The 12,288-nt window shown below is 41.4% G+C and overlaps 1 pseudogene; it reads left to right on the forward strand.

Annotated features, from left to right (window-relative positions):
- The first annotated feature begins 276 nt into the window (after positions 1 to 276).
- On the forward strand, positions 277 to 394 carry LOC124778433 (annotated as a pseudogene).
- Positions 395 to 12,288: the final 11,894 nt, after the last annotated feature.

Here is a 12,288-nt window from a genome sequence, read left to right on the forward strand (position 1 = left end):
AAATATGTTAAAACTCTTGCAGCTATTTTCCATAGCCCCTCGAGTGCGTATTTTTCGTGCGTGTTTCTGTGCCTTTGTGGTTAAATTACACTGGTGGCGGTTGCCGAAGTCGCACCACAATCGTCGCTCGCGTATTGGAACATTGCTTTGCTGATTTTAGTTTGACGACTAAAGCTAGAGTCGATTAGAAACGAACAGAATATTTTAAAGAAGAAACTGAAATTTTATTTTCTCATGATTACAGATCGTATTGTGTATGCTAAAACATGGTGCTGGGCCAACGGCCTTGCCGTAGTGGTAACACCGGTTCCCGTCAGGTCACCGAAGTTAAGTACTGTCGGGCTGTGCTAGCACTTGAGTGGGTGACCATCCGGTCTGCCAAGCGCTGTTGGCAAGCGGGGTGCACTCAGCCCTTGTGAGGCAAACTGAGGAGCTACTTGACGGAGAAGTAGCGGCTCCGGTCTCGTAAACTGACATACGGCCGGGAGAGCGATTTCCTGACCACATGCTCCTCCATAGCCCTTGCAAGTACATTCCACAAGTAGTCGCTTTTCCAGGAGGCACAACGTCACAAACTCCTGCCAGATGTACAGAGAAAACATGGTGCTGCACAGATATTGTACATCTGGCAGGAATTCGTGACGTTGTGCCTCCTGTAAAAGCGACTACTGGTGAAATGTACTGAAAAGGGAAACTCCCCGTCGCACCCCCCTCACATTTAGTGGTAAGAGGGCCCAGTGGAAAAAAGTGGACAGCCCGCCAAAAGCTGAACACAGATGAAGCCTGAAAACAGGAAGAAGCTGTACTATACTGTGACAAAAAAGCAAAATAGAAACAGTGAAAGGTCCTAGAAGAAGAAGTGTAATATAGAGCAGCCGGGAAATGAAACGGCGTTATGGTTAATGCCGGCACGGTAACTTAGTGTGTTTGGTCAGAGGGTTAGCTGCCCGCTGTAGTAAAAAAAAACTGAGTAAATGGATCACCAATGAACTTGAACAAGCATCATGGGACGTCCGCCCTGAGCAAATAGAACCAACATTAACGAACAAAATGAGATTAAAAAAAAATAACGTGGTTACGGTGTTAACTGCCATGCGGGCGATCAGAGTTCAAACATCGCTGGTGCCAAATTTTTATTTTTTTCGCTGTTCGATTTATTCACATTTGTGTCTGTGTCGTGGTGTAACGTCCGTTTGCAACAGCGAGGTGTAACGACTGTTCATTCTGCACACATACTCTAGTAGCAGCCGAAAAGAAGTGGCTTTGGAATGGGAACCGCAAACGTTTGATGTCAAGGCGACAGGTCAACCGAATCCTCCACCGGAAAACACGTCTGGTGCGTCATACACGGCATTAGTGACACTACGTGTTTCATATGGTAGGAATCTCTTATCGACACATGACTCATGCTCAATACCCCCTTGAACATCATAAAGCAGGGAATCCTATTCGATCAGACCATCAGTAGAGTATTCAATAGATTGCTGAAACTGAAGCAGTTGACAAGGAATGCTTAAGGTAAATTTTACGTAACCAGCTTAACACGAGGGAAGTGTGTTCTCAAAACTGGTGCCGAAAATTCAAACCATCTAACAAAAAGATACTTGTGAAAATGTGTACTGACCCTTAATACCATTGAAAATACTCCTAATTTCTTAGAAAGAATGATAACACGTTACTAATCAGTTTTCTCACTTCTGATCCGCCGATGAAGTGCCAGTCTGTGCACTGGAAGGGCCGAACTTCACCAAGAGCAAAGAAAGCTTGAATCGGCAATCTAAATTCAAAGCGATGACTTTCGGATATTCGTGGAATTTTATCTTCAGCGGGTTCCAGAATGTCAAACTATTAACCGACCTGGAGGTTCTTGCTCGACTCCATGAGAAAATAAACCACACGAATTGTTTAAGAACAAGTCACGGGCTCTGCATCAAGACAATGCACAGGCTCGTACTGTATTGTCTGTTAAATAGGTTTGTACGACGGATACGTGAGTGAGATATGCCTTCTTGCACGATATAGGTGTTCGTATGAGCCGGCCGGTGTGGCCGAGCGGTTCTAGGCGCTACACTCTGGAACCGTGCGACCGCTACGGTCGCAGGTTCGAATCCTGCCTCGGGCATGGATGTGTGTGATGTCCTTAGGTTAGTCAGGTTTAAGTAGTTCTAAGTTCTAGGGGACTAATGACCTCAGATGTTAAGTCCCATAGTGCTCAGAGCCATTTGAGGTAACGCTCATAACGTTGTGGAAAGAAAAAGAAAAGAAATTGGCACGAGAGAGTTTTGAACTCGGCTCGCCTGCGTGGCGCGGCCTAACACCATGACTGATTACCCACGACGTATTTGCTGTATGAGGCTGCACTTTATTGAACTTCTTGTTCGTGGCCCGTTCATTGTTTTTATTTTGCTTTTTACTTATAGTTCAGTATACCTCCTTTTTGTATCCATGCTTATCTGTGTTCAGTTTTTGAGGGGGTATCCACTGGGCGCTCGTACCACTAAATCTGTGTTGGGGGGGGGGGGGTGTCATGGAGAGTTTCCCTTGTTACAAGTGTACGTTGCAACCATTAAAGTAATGCCAGTAAATGGTATGTTGAATATTAAAACATGTTCGTATTTGACACCATGTCTTATGAACCGTGATCCCTTTCTTATAATAAATAAACAAACACTGTCTGGATCGTTAACTTTTTATTTACCTACTATCGGTTTCAACCTGCAGGTCCAGGTTGGAACAAAAAAGGCAAAAGCAATAAAAATTCTTATAGAAGTGCGATGTTACAAACACTCGCCTCGTGGGCTGTAGAAATAACAACAAAATATTATGAACCCACACGTACCTGGCGCTGCAGATTGAGGTTTGTCAACAGTTGCGTATACAACAAGAATGTGGTGCGGGAAAAATTTCCTTGGTATAGTCTCGTGACAAGCGCGCATGTCGTAGATGGGTACATTGAAACAGTGTACAAATATTTCTCCATATGTAACTAAAGAAAAATGTTTTGTATGAATTCTTTGCTAAAATCTATGGTTTTTTTTGTGAACAGACTCCTTTTTACGCCCCCCTTTTTAACTTACAATAAGAGTCCTCGGTTGTATGTCTATTTTTATTTATTAAAAAGAAGGTAAATTCGGAAAATTTATCATTGGCCTTTTAATATATATAAAAAACAAATATGATGTACAAAAGATAAATGGCAGTGAACAATTTACAAAAGAAACGCAAAATTTAAAACCACAAAATTGGCAACAACTGCAAGCAGGACTTTTAAATGCAGCTGAAACTGTAGTACCGCAAACAAGAACACGTAAACACCCATGATGGACAGATGAGTGTGACCAACTGATAAATCTCAGACAACAGGCGTGGCAAAATTGGTTGTGCAACAAAAATCAAAAGACCCTGGAAGATCTCAAAGATACCAGGAAAACAGTCTCAAAAGCAATACGAACAGTCCGTAAACAACATGAAGACAAAAAATTGCAAGACATAGAAAATGATTTCAAGAAAAACAATTCCCGAAATTTCTACAGAGTATTCAAACAAAAATTAACAAAGTACTCTCCTCCATCACTCCAGTTCAAAAATGACCATGGGGAAATTGCTCATACCAACACCGAAAACTGTGAAATTCTTGCAAAATACTTTTCTAAATTACTGAATTGTGAAAAGCCTGCAGAAAAATTTGAGTTCCATCGTACACAACGAAACCCAGACTCAAAGCCACCAAGTTTACAAGAGATTAAAGAGATAATTCAGTCACAGAAAAATAACAAAGCATCAGGAGAAGACCAAATCATCGCAGAATTATGGAAAAATGCAGGAGGAAATCTTATTGCAAAACTCAAAGAAATTATACATGAAATCTGGAAAACTGAAAAAATCCCCACAGATTGGAAGACTGCAATCATACATCCTCTGTACAAAAAAGGAAGTAAAACAGACCCCAACAACTATCGTGGAATCTCTTTATTGTCAATAACATACAAAATTCTGTCTAGAGCCCTACTAAAACGCGCAGAACCTCAGCTGGATTCAAAACTAGGCGAATACCAAGGTGGGTTCAGAAAAGGTCGATCTTGCGTAGAACAAATCCTTAACTTGAAAAACTCAGTGAAATATTTACATAGTACTTCAAACAAAAGTTATGTCATCACGTTTGTCGACTATAAAAAAGCATATGACAGTATAGACCGAGAATCTCTTTTTGAAGTATTAGCAGAATTTGGACTAGATCAAAAGACAACAAACATCATAAAAGAAACACTCACGGAGACCAAATCCAAAGTAAGATTTATGGGAGAATTGAGCACAGAATTTGAAATAGACACGGGAGTACGACAAGGGGATGTACTGTCCCCAGTGCTCTTCAATTGTGCCCTTGAAAAAGTTTTTAGAGAATGGAAAAAAGCAGGTGCACCAGCACACAGACTGGGACCAAGACATTAAGGGCATAGAATTACACTGTTTAGCATTTGCTGATGACATGGCACTGATCGCACAAGACATTACTGATGCACAGAAACAGCTAGAATTATTACAAGACCAGGCAGCTAAAATAGGATTACAAATTTCATTTGAAAAAACAAAATTTATGACTGACGTCAAAGATGCACCTTCTGATCTCAAAATTGGTAATAACTACATCTCTAGAGTAAAAGAATTTAAATATTAGGTGAATGGATTGCAGAAAATTGTAATGAAAAGAAATCTGTCAGATCAAGAGTCCAGAAAATGGAGACGGCGTTTCGGTTAACAAAAAACATTTACAACAAAAAGAGTCTCTCGTGGAACTGCAAAATACGACACTACACAACAGTAATTAGACCCGAAGCTCTCTACGCATCTGAGACACTAAACCTTCAACACAGAACACTAAAAGAGGAATTAGAAGTGAAAGAACGTAAGATAATGAGGAAAATCCTAGGACCAAGAACTAAAGATGGGGTACATTATCCAAAACCCAATGCAGAAATATATAAAAATATCTCCAAAATAACAGACACAATGCGCATGAGAAGAATCCAATTCATGGGGCACTTAGAAAGAATGGACTCAAACAGGTTAACGCACAAAATCCATACATTTTTAAAGAACAAAACTACAAGACCGAACTGGTACAAACAGACGGAAAAAGACCTGAGAGAATTAGGGTCTCCAAATCTACATGATAGAAATGAAATCAGAAAAATCACAAACACATGGGGTTTTGAGGAAGAAGAGAGAAAAACTAACCGACATACATGGTCTACGCAACGAAAGCTAGCCCATTCAAGCTAGCCCATTCGTTGTTTATGAAGGAATACTGGGCGAAAAGGAAGGCCAACAAATGTTGATTACGCGTGGTCCTAAGTGATCCATCCGCGAAGAAGAAGAATGAAGAACAACGAAATTTCACGATGCATAGTCTGCTGTCTTATTCTTTATAACATTTGTTTTTTTAATTGTCTGACGCATCATTCATGCTGAAATGTATACAATAACCTGACCTTTAAGCATTAATCTTTAATTTTTTTATTTAATTATACGTGGAGAAATATTTTTACATTTTTAATGTACTTATCTACGACTTATGCACATGTCACGTGACTGTAAGAAATTCTTTTCCCGCACCACATCTTTGGTTTTTTTTAAATTTTTTTTTTTTTTTTACATTAGTTTCGCGCAGTTTTTGACAAACTGCACTTTGCGGCGCCACGTATGTTTGCATTCGTAATATTTTGTTGTTTTTTCTGCAAAGCACAATTCAAGTGTTGGTAACATCACACATCTGTAAAAAATTTATTGTTGTTGCCTGTTTTTGTTCGAATGTAGACCGGAAGACAATCTGTAATGCAGATTGAAACCAGTAGACGGTAAATAAGAAGTTGAAAAGTAGCTCCAAACGGTATTTATCTGTTTTATTAAAATATCTGGTACGTGACTAATACTGACAATTCGAGAGAAGCTGATGAGTAACCTCATAACAGAAATGAATGATAGCTGACTACCGACTGAACATGTTACCATATTAGCCGTATTAACGTTGTTCCTTCCCAGGTTCAAGAACATACACATTAAGGTGCTTTAGCGTATTCGAAGGCAATCGAAATTGTCAAGGATTTGAGAACATAGTTTTTCACGGCGACAGTCTTTTGAGGAAATGCTTCACGGAGTTGCTGCCATGACAGACTTGCCAGTCTCGACCTTTCGACGACTTCCCCGTCGTCACCGCCCGTTGATATTTCAGTAGGCCTTGAGTTACTTTAGTTCGCCGAACTGTCATGGAGACATCACGGCGTCGCGAAACTTCCATATTCTACCGGAGCTCATGCCGATGTCTGTGACTAATGAACATCGGTAGTGATGCTGATTTCGCCGGCCGCTGTGACCGAGCGGTTCTAGGCGCTGCAGTCCGCAACCGCTGCTGCTACGGCCGCAGGTTCGGATCCTCCCTCGGGCATGAATGTGTCCTTAGGTTAGCTAGATGACTTATGGGCTCAGATGTTAAGTCCCATAGTGCTTAGACCCATTTTAATCATTTTTTGATGCTGACTTCGTTAGGTGGTGGGTGATTCAGTTGATTTCTCTGTTGTCTTTCAGTATCAAGTGCCAGTTTCCATGCACCGCCGAGGGTGTGGCCACTGTATCGTTTGAAGTTGTTGTCGCACATTCTGATATCAATAGCTTTTATGATGACAGAATCCCACCAGGTCGACGCACGCGATAATGTTTCCGTTTCATCAGTATTACTCCATGCATCTAGCCTCTGAAACTCTGTCATCAAAGCAGCCGTTGAAATCAGAATGTGCGACAACAACTTTAAATACAGTGGTTATATACCCTTGGAGGTCATAGAAACGGGCACTTGATGCTTAAAGACAACACAGGAATCAGATGAATCACTCACCACCTAACGAAATCAGCATCTACCACTGTTCTTCAGTTACAGACAGCGGCATAATCTCTGGTGGCATATGGAAGTTACGTGACTCTGTGAAATCTCCATGATCGTTCGGCCAACTATAATGACTCAAGACCTACTGAATTATCTACAGTACAGACGGTGGCGCCGGGAATTCGTTGAAAACTCGAGACTGGAAAACCTGACATGGCAACAACTCCGTGAAGCATTTATCCGTCAAGGATTTGCTTGAAGCTATTGAAATCAAGGTCAGAGCGGATGGTTAAGATGTTTATACTTTATAGGAAAACAGAGAATCTGAAACTCAAGTCCAAAATGGGCTCCGTTTAAACATCAACAAGACTGATCCATCTCCTGGAACTATACAAATTAATGGAACTCCTCTTACCGTGGTGGATACAATCCGATATCTGGGTTCTCGACGACATGGTGACGGCTATGTGAGTCAAGATGTGCGAACAAGAATCAGAGCGACCTGGATCTCATTCACTGGCGTCACTCGTGCTTTATGTAACAAGAAAATGTCTACACATCTAAAATCAAAGACATACCGCATAATAGTGAGACCAGTTACATTGCGTTATCTAGTACACACCCAGAAGTGCCGGGCACTCATTACATGTCTGGAAGTGCGGATACTAAGAAGATCAGTTCTGTGCTCGACCATATCAAGAAAACGACGATTCCACGATTAGCTGGACTGACTCCAGTCAGCGAGAAGATGCATCAATGGAGACTTGGGTTGTTCGGAAGCATCACACGGACTCTGCCCAGTTCAGCAGTCAAGAGTGCAAATTAATAACTCGGGAATTTCGACGCAAGTAACCAAAAACAGAAACAGTCGTACCTTAGAGATGTTTTTACATTGTTTTCGTGCGGCATTAGGCACAGTTACAGTGATACAGGGTGTTTCTAACAGCGACGTATTTTTTCCCCCTATGAGGCAGTATCACCGGAAGGAACTTTTTCCATAAGGGTGAAAAATCAGCCAACAGCTAATGTAAATAACGAAAAATGTTTGACGAGGTAACTGGATAGAGCTGTCGGGAATCGACTGGATAGAGCTGTCGGGAATCTGAAGAATTGCATGTTTTTCGTCAACTGTACAAATTTATTATTCATTATCTAACGGTTTCGGTCTTAGTGACTATCTTCACAGGAAGAAAGAATAACTGTACATTAGATGAATACGAAAATCAACTTTCCATTTGATAAATTAAAAACCATCACTGCCATAAAAGCCGGCCGGTGTGGCCGTGCGGTTCTAGGCGCTTCAGTCTGGAACCGCGTGACCGCTACGGTCGCAGGTTCGAATCCTGCCTCGGGCATGGATGTGTGTGATGTCCTTAGGTTAGTTATGTTTAAGTAGTTGTAAGTTCTAGGGGACTGATGACCACATATGTTAAGTCCCATAGTGCTCAGAGCCATTTGAACCATTTGAACTGCCATAAAATGTTTATAGACCCATTTATAAAAGGCCATGATTTTGATACAAGCCCAAAATTGACTTCACTGTGATTAAGCAGTACAATTATTAAGGTGGCAACACGAAGAGTGACCAACATCATGGTCTTTTGTACGTGGTTCTGTAAATTTTTTAGAACTCATGGTTTTTAATTTATACATTGGAAAGGCGGAATGCATATTTATGTAGTGTACAGCTGTTCTGTTTTTGCTGTGAGGAAGGTCGCTGCGACCGAACCAGTAGAAAATAGATAATGAATTTGTGGAGCTGATTGCGAATAAGCACTTTTTCAAACAAATTTAATGTAAATGTGAACAGCCCTCTGAGGATGAACTTGTCGGTTCGAAACCGGTAATGGCACCACTTGTGTAAATAAATGCAGCAGAATTCTTAGTGGCACTGCTATTTTCTTCTCTGCATGACTCAATCTCTATTTTGTACATAGTCACGGTCTCAAAATATGAATTTTCGACAAAATAGCGCTCTTATTTAAAGTACCTGCGATAATTATAAAACAGTTCTGACACTATGGTCACTGAACTGAGGAAAAATAAAAATATAAACTCTTCTTCTGGGTTCGGCGTCATGACTATGGTCTCAAGGTCCAAAAACAGAAAATCCAGATTCAGCGTTATATTTAGCCGGACATTTTCCCATAAAAGCCAGAGTACCTATTTTAAAGAGTAATAGTGTCAGTTTGCCTATTTACAGTTGTTTATTAACAATCAATTACAGTTTTTTGCGAGATCAATTTTAAGCATGCTTAAACTAAAAAAAAATCTGTAAGCAGCCTAATAATTTTGCAGCTATGTTAGCAACTAAGTGCTCAACTTCTTAATTGCGCGATCTTATTTCTAAGATAAACTTTTGTCAAAATGAATTAGACGCCGGCCGCGGTGGTCGTGCGGTTCTAGCGCTGCAGTTCGGAACCACGGGACTGCTACGGTCGCAGGTTCGAATCCTGCCTCGGGCATGGATGTGTGTGATGTCCTTAGGTTAGTTAGGTTTAATTAGTTCTAAGTTCTAGGGGACTTATGACCACAGCAGTTGAGTCCCATAGTGCTCAGCGCCAATACTTATAATAACAATAATCTGTAGTTAACTACTAATATTTCTCGTTTGAACACACTTCACCAAAAAATTGTTTTCCTGGAAAATGATTTCGCGGAACTTTTGATAGGACAATTTTAAATTAGGCAACATCATCATCTTTGTCGGTGCGCAATTTATTGCATTCCTGTTTCCACTGGGTGTTTATAAAAGAGAACATCCTTTCGGCGGCATCACGGCCTGAATTTGCTTAGTAATATTCTTCCAATATCAGTAGTTTCGAATAAAATCCTTCATCATACTGGCTTGATAATATTCTTCCAATATCAGTAATTCCGAATAAAATTCTTCATCACGCTGTAATTTGGAATAAGCTGTCCATATTTCAAGTGCCGAAAGCTTTTTATTGACAGAGTCGTCGTCTTTGTTTTGTTCCATCAATTTCGTTGAATTTTGCCACTACTCAGAGATTTTACTTTGATCCAACGTTACGTTTTTTTCCCCTATAGAAATAATCTGTAAAGTTTCTGCTGCTTGTTCCTAGGTTTGAACACCTGCTAATGCCATTCAGTGGAAGTGTTTGAGTGTTAAATTCACACGTCCAAGATTTTAACCCTTAACTTTACTCCTGGGACCAGTGGACTCATATCCAGTCTTCGAACGTGTGCAAAAAACATAGTGGCACCGGCAGCTCTCGCCACTCATGAACACCTTCTAGCAGTAAGCCGAAGACGTGTTTCACTTGCTGCTCCTAAGGTCGGTATCGATACATGCGCGGATCCACTGTACCCACCACTAAAGATATGGAAAGCTGTATGATATATTAGAGCAATGGTTAAACTATGAACTACGCAGCTATAAAGATGAAATTGGTGAAAATTCAACACTTTTGCTTTATCAGCTTCCGATCACAAAGTCTGAAAATGAGCTTTCAATCAATTACAAAGAGTTTGTGTAACCAAGGATCGTTATTGTACTCTTCCGTGCTAACTGCAAGCTGTCTATTTGCATATCTTTTTCTAACCCGCTACCCGCTGTGCAATTCGTACACCTAACTTAGCTCGCTTTGACCGTTGGTAAAATATTAATAGAAAGAATTTTTAGTTGCTGTTTTAATGCATTAAGAAGCACAACTCGAACTGAAAGAAAAGAAGCGTAGTTTGTTTCTCTCATCTTAACACTTTGTACATACACTACTGGCCATTAAAATTGCTACACCAAGAAGAAATGCAGATGATAAACGGGTATTCATTGGACAATTATATTATACTAGAACTGGCATGTGATTACATTTTCACGCAATTTCGGTGCATAGATCCTGAGAAATCAGTACCCAGAACAACCACCTCTGGCCGTAATAACGGCCTTGATACGCCTAGGCATTGAGTCAAACAGAGCTTGGATGGCGTATACAGGGACAGCTGCCCATGCAGCCTCAACACGATACCACAGTTCATCAAGAGTAGTGACTGACGTTTTGTGACGAGCTAGTTGCTCGGCCACCATTGACCAGACGTTCTCAGTTGGTGAGAGATCTGGAGAATGTGCTGCCCAGGGCAGCAGTCGAACATTTTCTGTATCCAGAAAGGCCAGTACAGGACCTGCAACAGGCGGTAGTGCATTATCCAGCTGAAATGTAGGGTTTCGCAGGGATCGAATGAAGGGTACAGCCACGGGTCGTAACACATCTGAAATGTAACGTCCACTGTTCAAAGTGCCGTCAATGCGAACAAGAGGTGACCGAGATGTGTAACCAATGGCACCCCGTACCATCACGCCGGGTGATACGCCAGTATGGCGATGACGAATACACGCTTCCAATGTGCGTTCACCGCGATGTCGCCAAACACGGATGGGACCATCATGATGCTGTAAACAGAACATGGATTCATCCGAAAAAATTACGTTTTGCCATTCATGCACCCAGGTTCGTCGTTGAGTACACCATCGCAGGCGCTCCTGTCTGTGATGCAGCGTCAAGGGTAACCGCAGCCACGTTCTCCGAGCTGATAGTCTATGCTGCTGCAAACGTCGTCGAACTGTTCGTGCAGATGGTTGTTGTCTTGCAAAACGTCCCCATCTGTTGACTCCGGGATCGAGACATGGCTGCACGATCCGTTACAGCCATGCGGATAAGATGCCTGTCATCTCGACTGCTAGTGATACGAGGCCGTTGGGATCCAGAACGGCGTTCCGTATTACCCTCCTGAACCCACCGATTCCATATTCTGCTAAGAGTCATTGGATCTCGACAAACGCGAGCAGCAATGTCGCGATACGATAAACCGCAATCGTTAAAGGCTACAACCCGACCTTTATCAAAGTCGGATGCGTGATGGTACGCATTTCTCCTCCTTACACCAGGCACCACAACAACGTTTCACAAGGCAACGCCGGCCAAGTGCTGTTTGTGTATGAGAAATCGGTTGTAAACTTTCCTCATGTCAGCACGTTGTAGGAGTCGCCACCGGCGGCAACCTTGTGTGAATGCTACGAAAAGCTAATCATTTGCATATCACAGCATCTTCTTCCTGTCGGTTGAATTTCGCGTCTGTAGCACGTCATCTTCGTGGTGTAGCAATTTTAATGGCCAGTAGTGTATTTCTGTCGATGGCGTGTTCCTAGTTTAGACTGATTTAATTATGCGTAAGTTAGAGTAAAAAATAAAATATGCAGTCCTTAATTTTGGTAAATAGCAAATTTGTTAATGTTTTTGTTAAAAGCATGACAAGACCGCTGTAGAAATAAAACATACTTATTTATCATTTCAAAACAGCTGGGTCCAGCGGACTCGCGAGTATTAAAGCATTATTAATTTTCAGTACTACAGTTAAGGTTGAAGTAGTCTTTGGCAATTATGTACATATTA

This window comes from Schistocerca piceifrons, chromosome 2, assembly GCF_021461385.2.
Source record: "Schistocerca piceifrons isolate TAMUIC-IGC-003096 chromosome 2, iqSchPice1.1, whole genome shotgun sequence".
In the NCBI taxonomy this organism is placed as follows: Eukaryota; Metazoa; Arthropoda; class Insecta; order Orthoptera; family Acrididae; genus Schistocerca; species Schistocerca piceifrons.